This window comes from Ictalurus punctatus, chromosome 18 (genome assembly GCF_001660625.3).
Source record: "Ictalurus punctatus breed USDA103 chromosome 18, Coco_2.0, whole genome shotgun sequence".
NCBI classification, from domain to species: Eukaryota; Metazoa; Chordata; class Actinopteri; order Siluriformes; family Ictaluridae; genus Ictalurus; species Ictalurus punctatus.
The window spans coordinates 9,684,761-9,692,755 of record NC_030433.2 but is presented as its reverse complement, the minus strand read 5'-3'; positions in this window follow the sequence as shown (position 1 = coordinate 9,692,755).

The following is a 7,995-nucleotide window of genomic DNA, read 5'->3' as shown; positions in this document are numbered from 1 at the left end:
CTAGACATAAAATGTCACTTTTTTCACCTTATCATACATTTTCATCAACTTTTGCACTTTAATGTAAACAATCATATTTCGTAATATTTTGGGTCAGAAACATTGCATAGTACTATATTATGTCTAAATATGTGAAAAGAATCAAATTGGAGTACGTCGGGCAACTGATTATATGAGTTTGTTAGAAAAACCACTTTCCTTTGCTCCTAGCGCCTTCTCGTTCGCTGTATAGCGTTTTGAGCGGATAAAGAGCACAAGTGTGTAAGGGGACACAGGATGAATGGGAACTACTTTTGTTATTGTACTTTTGATGAAAAGTGACTTTCTAAACATAAAATGTCACTGTTTTCACCTTATCATACATTTTCATCAACTTTTGCATTTTAATGTAAACTGTCATATTTCGTAATATTTTGAGTCAGAAACATTGCATAGTACTATATTATGTCTAACTATGTGAAAAGAATCAAATTGGAGTAGGTCGGGCAACTGATTATATGAGTTTGTTAGAAAAACCACTTTCCTTTGCTCCTAGCGCCTTCTCGTTCGCTGTATAGCGTTTTGAGCGGATAAAGAGCACAAGTGTGTAAGGAGACACAGGATGAATGCGAACTACTTTTGTTATTGTACTTTTGATGAAAACTGACTTACTAGACATAAAATGTCACTTTTTTCACCTTATCATACTTTAACATCAACTTTTGCATTTTAATGTAAACAATCATATTTCGTAATATTTTGGGTCAGAAACATTGCATAGTACTATCTTATGTCTAAATATGTGAAAAGAATCAAATTGGAGTAGGTCGGGCAACTGATTACATGAGTTTCTTAGAAAAACCCCTTTCCTTTGCACCTAGCGCCTTCTCGTTCGCTGTATAGCGTTTTGAGCGGATAAAGAGCACAAGTGTGTAAGGGGACACAGGATGAATGGGAACTAGTTTTGTTATTGTACTTTTGATGAAAACTGACTTTCTAGACATAAAATGTCACTTTTTTCACCTTATCATACATTTTCATCAACTTTTGCACTTTAATGTAAACAATCATATTTCGTAATATTTTGGGTCAGAAACATTGCATAGTACTATATTATGTCTAAATATGTGAAAAGAATCAAATTGGAGTAGGTCAGGCAACTGATTTTATGAGTTTGTTAGAAAAACCACTTTCCTTTGCTCCTAGCGCCTTCTCGTTCGCTGTATAGCGTTTTGAGCGGATAAAGAGCACAAGTGTGTAAGGGGACACAGGATGAATGGGAACTAGTTTTGTTATTGTACTTTTGATGAAAAGTGACTTTCTAGACATAAAATGTCACTGTTTTCACCTTATCATACTTTTTCATCAACTTTTGCACTTTAATGTAAACAATCATATTTCGTAATATTTTGGGTCAGAAACATTGCATAGTACTATATTATGTCTAAATATGTGAAAAGAATCAAATTGGAGTAGGTCGGGCAACTGATTATATGAGTTTGTTAGAAAAACCACTTTCCTTTGCTCCTAGCGCCTTCTCGTTCGCTGTATAGCGTTTTGAGCGGATAAAGAGCACAAGTGTGTAAGGGGACACAGGATGAATGGGAACTAGTTTTGTTATTGTACTTTTGATGAAAAGTGACTTTCTAAACATAAAATGTCACTGTTTTCACCTTATCATACATTTTCATCAACTTTTGCATTTTAATGTAAACTGTCATATTTCGTAATATTTTGAGTCAGAAACATTGCATAGTACTATATTATGTCTAACTATGTGAAAAGAATCAAATTGGAGTAGGTCGGGCAACTGATTACATGAGGTTGTTAGAAAAACCACTTTCCTTTGCTCCTAGCGCCTTCTCGTTCGCTGTATAGCGTTTTGAGCGGATAAAGAGCACAAGTGTGTAAGGAGACACAGGATGAATGCGAACTACTTTTGTTATTGTACTTTTGATGAAAACTGACTTACTAGACATAAAATGTCACTTTTTTCACCTTATCATACTTTAACATCAACTTTTGCATTTTAATGTAAACAATCATATTTCGTAATATTTTGGGTCAGAAACATTGCATAGTACTATCTTATGTCTAAATATGTGAAAAGAATCAAATTGGAGTAGGTCGGGCAACTGATTACATGAGTTTCTTAGAAAAACCACTTTCCTTTGCACCTAGCGCCTTCTCGTTCGCTGTATAGCGTTTTGAGCGGATAAAGAGCACAAGTGTGACTTTTCTTATGATTACTTAAAAAGTTACTTTCTGACCTTCAAATGGCACTTTTTTCCATTTATCATACTTTATCATCAAGTTTTGCATTTTAATGTAAACAATCATATTTCGTATTATTTTAGGTCAGAAACATTTCATAGTACTATACTATGTCTGACTATGTGAAAAAAGTCATATTTGAGCACGTCGGGCAATTGATAATATGAGTTTGTTAGAAAAAACCACTTTCCTTTGCTCCTAGCGCCTTCTCGTTCGCTGTATAGCGTTTTGAGCGGATAAAGAGCACAAGTGTGTAAGGAGACACAGGATGAATGCGAACTACTTTTGTTATTGTACTTTTGATGAAAACTGACTTACTAGACATAAAATGTCACTTTTTTCACCTTATCATACTTTAACATCAACTTTTGCATTTTAATGTAAACAATCATATTTCGTAATATTTTGGGTCAGAAACATTGCATAGTACTATCTTATGTCTAAATATGTGAAAAGAATCAAATTGGAGTAGGTCGGGCAACTGATTACATGAGTTTCTTAGAAAAACCCCTTTCCTTTGCACCTAGCGCCTTCTCGTTCGCTGTATAGCGTTTTGAGCGGATAAAGAGCACAAGTGTGTAAGGGGACACAGGATGAATGCGAACTACTTTTGTTATTGTACTTTTGATGAAAACTGACTTACTAGACATAAAATGTCACTTTTTTCACCTTATCATACTTTAACATCAACTTATGACTGAAGCGCTGTATAGCGTTTTCAGCGTATAAAGAGCACCAGTGTGCATGGACACACACGATGAATGGGAACAAGTTTTGTTACGGAAATTTTGATGAAAAGTGACTTTCTTCACTTCAAATGTCACTTTTTTCAACTGATCATACTTTATCATCAAGTTTTGCATTTTAATGTAAACAATCATATTTCGTATTATTTTAGGTCAGAAACATTTCATAGTACTATATTATGTCTAACTATGTGAAAAAAATCAAATTGGAGTACGTCGGGCAATTGATTACATGAGTTTGTTAGAAAAACCACTTTCCTTTGCTCCTAGCGCCTTCTGAAGCGCTGTATAGCGTTTTGAGCGTATAAAGAGCACCAGGGTGCATGGACACACAGGATGAATGGGGACAAGTTTTGTTATGGTACTTTTGATGAAAAGTGACTTTCTTCACTTCAAACGGTACTTTTTTGAACTTCTCATACTTTATCATCAAGGTTTGCATTTTAATGTAAACAATCATATTTCGTATTTGTCACACGTCGTGACGAAGCAGAGATAAGGCGGCTGCAAGTGCAGGATAACAGTTGTTTATTTGTAGAGACAGGCAGGCAGACAAACCAAAAACGTGATCCAAAACGTAATCCATAAACAGGCAAGAGGTCAGGCGATTGGCAAACAGGCATACACGGGGCTAGGCAGGAATCTAGGTTGATTAACCACACAAGACATGAACTAGGACGAGGAACTGGAAGCGGATAACCCAGCACGAACTAACTTTAAACATTGACTGTGACTGTGAAGCAAACTAAACTAACTCTAACATGAACCGTGACTATGAATACGCGACGAACTAAACTAACTCTAACCATTTACTTACTATTTACGACTTCTTAATCTTCCACATTGTGTGCTGGGAGGCGCGCGGTATATATGCGGCCATGATTAGCGTGTAAACTGCTATCAGCTGGGAGCAATACAGACCCACGTGAATTCCCAGCCAATGACGGAACAGGGAGGAGACATGACAAACAAACAAAACACACGTGTCCCAATGTCACTACGGTCGACAGCGGAAAAGCAGGTGCTCGCACATTTGCGCTTAGAGCACACTGCTTCAAGGGGGAATCGTGACAGAACCACCACCCCCCCCCCCCCCCCCCAAGGGCACTCCTCCCGGAGTGCCATGAGTCATCCCACTTCATTGGCGGCCCCGGCCCCCTGGGCTGAACGTCCCGAGCAGAGACATGAAACTGCACGGTGTTCTTGGCGGCGTAGGGAAGCAGAGCGACGACCTCAGCTGGACAGGGGGGCTGAGCAACTACCTCAGCTGGACAGGGGGGCTGAGCGACGACCTCGGCGGAGCAGGGAAACAGAGCACTGTACTCGGCGGAGCAGGAAAACAGAGCACTGTACTCGGCAGGGCAAGGAAGCAGGGCGACATCCTCATTGGAGCATGAAAGCGAAGTGACGTCCCCAGCTGAACTGGGAGGCAGAGCGAAGTCCCCTGTAAGGCCAGGGAGAGGAGCGTGGGTCTCCATGCAGCCAGGAAGAGGAGCGTGGGTCTCCTCGAAGCAGAAGGGGGGAACGCTATTTGCCATGGAGCAGGCGGGCTGAGCGACGACCTCAGCTGAACAGGCGGGCTGAGCGACGTCCACAGCTGCACAGGGAGACTGAGGCTCTGAGGTCACTAGGTGAACCTTGGGCATGGGCGGAGCTTGGCGGTGCGTGTCGGCGGACTGTGGCGTGGGCGGAGCTTGGCGGTGCGTGTCGGCGGACTGTGGCGTGGGCGGAGCTTGGCGGTGCGTGTCGGCAGACTGTGGCGTGGGCGGAGCTTGGCGGTGCGTGTCGGCGGACTGTGGCATGAGCGGAGCTTGGCTGGGCGTGTCGGCGGACTGGGGCGTGAGCAGAACTTGGGTGTCAGAGCCTGGAGGCTTGGCTTGGGCGTCAGAGCCTGGAGGCTTGGCTTGGACCTCAGGGACGTGAGACTTGACCTCACGTCCGGACTGGACTGGAGGCTGGACCTGGAGCTCAGGGACTGGAGGCTGGACCTGGAGCTCAGGGACTGGAGGCTGGACCTGGAGCTCAGGGACTGGAGGCTGGACCTGGACATCACGGACTGGAGGCTGGACCTGGACATCACGGACGTGAGACTTGACTCGGATCTCAGGGACGTGAGACTTGACTCGGATCTCAGGGACGTGAGACTTGACTCGGATCTCAGGGACGTGAGACTTGACTCGGATCTCAGGGACGTGAGACTTGACTCGGATCTCAGGGACGTGAGACTTGACTTAGACCTTTTGTTGGAGCCCACCTCGTGGGGCTCAGGTTCGAGCTCTGAGGTCACCCTGTCGGTCCCGGGCTGGGTCTCTGCACGGGCTCTCCGGTGGAGTTTCTTATGCTCCCGCCAGCTGTTCTTGAAGCATTCCTGAGAGCAGAAGAAAGCTTCCTGGAGACCCAGCTTCCTGCAAGTGGGACATTGAAGCTGAGTCGCTCTCCCGCAGCCCTTGGTCATACATCTCGGGGATTTCACCCCCGTGTTGGCCGGAAACTGAAGTGGATCGCTGGTTACTGCCCTGTCCATCTCCTCATAATAGAGGTTGAATGGTGGGTCCACCTGGGGCTGTCCATTGACTCTCCACCCCAGTAAATCAAGACCACGAAGTTGTCCAGGCTATGAAAACTTCTCCATAAACAGCTCTGTAAACTGAGTGACATCATGGAGGGCTGGCGACCCAGCACTCACCAGCTGCTCCGCCCAGTCACAGGCCAAGCCGCAAAACCTGGACACCAGGAACCCGATCCACTCTCTCTTAGTAGGCTTGGGAACCGCCAAGCTGCAGAAATACTCCTGGCAGCTGAAGAGAAACTCCAGCGGGTAGCTCCCCAATCCCACTGTCTCTGGCAGCAATTCAATGGCGTACCTTTGGGGAAATTGCACGGATGAAAAATGCGGCCAGTAATCCGAGCGTTCCCCGATGCGGTATTGTCCTACGATTTTCCGGGTTGCTGTGGCATGCCTTCTCTCTAGTCCTCCTGCTGCATCCATGTTAAGGCGGAAGATTCTGTCACGCGTCGTGACGAAGCAGAGATAAGGCGGATGCAAGTGCAGGATAACAGTTGTTTATTTGTAGAGACAGGCAGGCAGACAAACCCAAAACGTGATCCAAAACGTAATCCATAAACATGCAAGAGGTCAGGCGATTGGCAAACAGGCATACACGGGGCTAGGCAGGAATCTAGGTCGATTAACAAAACAAGACACGAACTAGGACGAGGAACTGGAAGCGGGTAATCCTGCACGAACTAACTTTAAACAGTGACTGTGACGCAAACTAAACTAACTCTAACATGAACCGTGACTATGAATACGCGACGAACTAAACTAACTCTAACCATTTACTTATTATTTACGACTTATTAATCTTCCGCGTTGTGTGCTGGGAAGCGCTCGGTATATATGCGGACATGATTAGCGTGTAAACTGCTATCAGCTGGGAGCAATACAGACCCGCGTGAATTCCCAGCCAATGACGGAACAGGGAGGAGACATGACAAACATAAACAAAACACACGTGTCCCAATGTCACTACGGTCGACAGCGGAAAAGCAGGTGCTCGCGCATTTGCGCTTAGAGCACACTGCTTCAAGGGGGAATCGTGACAGTATTATTTTAGGTCAGAAACATTTCATAGTACTATACTATGTCTAACTATGTGATATAAATCATATTGGAGTACGTCGGGCAATTGATTATATGAGTTTGTAAGAATAACCACTTTCCTTTGCTCCTAGCGCCTTCTGAAGCGCTGTATAGCGTTTTAAGCGTATAAAGAGCACCAGTGTGCATGGACATACAGGATGAATGGGAACAAGTTTTGTTATGGAACTTTTAATGAAAAGTGACTTTCTTCACTTCATTTGTCACTTTTTTCAACTTATACTTTATCATCAAGTTTTGCATTTTAATGTAAACAATCATATTTCGTATTATTTTAGGTCAGAAACATTTCATAGTACTATACTATGTCTAACTACGTGAAAAAAATCATATTGGAGCACGTCGGGCAATTGATTATATGAGTTTGTTAGAAAAACCACTTTCCTTTGCTCCTAGCGCTTCTGAAGTGCTGTATAGCGTTTTCAGCGTATAAAGAGCACCAGTGTGTATGGACACACAGGATGAATGGGAACAAGTTTTGTTATGGAACTTTTGATGTAAAGTGACTGTCTTCACTTCAAATGGCACTTTTTTCAACAGCTTGAAAATCGCAGTATCTGTTTCAGCATCTGAAGAGCACCAGCGTGTATGGATTTTAATATATATATATATATATATATATATATATATATATATATATATATATATATATATATATATATATATCATATCGGAGGACGTCACACAATTGATCATATGCGTTTGTTAAAAGAACCACTTTCCTAAGTTCCCAGCCTCTTGAAAATAGCTTTATAGCGTTTTCAGCATCTGAAGAGCACCAGTGTACATGCACACACAGGACGAATGTGAACAAGTTGTATTAGGGCACATTTGATGAAAAGTGACTTTCTACACTTCTGTTGTCATTTTTTTTCACCTGATCATACTTTATTATCAAGTTATAGATTTTAATGTAAACAATAATATGTCCTATCATTTTAGGTCAGAAACATGTCATACAAGTTCATTATTGACTTTTTTGAAGTCTGTATGGTCTTAAAAGCAGCCGTAGTACCAGCAGTCTGGAATCGGAGTAGATTAGAGCTCCATCCAGAGGCAGGACCTCCGAAACGGATCAGGCAGGTCCGGAGATCAGAAAGGATCAGGATCTCTTGTATATCCATAAAATCGTGTGTGGCTCGACAGAAGAATAGAGGGAGAGAAAAGATTGTTAGGACTGGGGATTAGCATAATAGAAAGTCTAGTCAGGGTAGGCTTGAGTAAACAAATATGCTTTAAGCCTAGACTTAAACACTGAGACTGTGTCTGAGTCCCGAACACTAATTGGAAGACTGTTCCATAACAGTGGGGCTCTATAAGAGAAAGCTCTTCCCC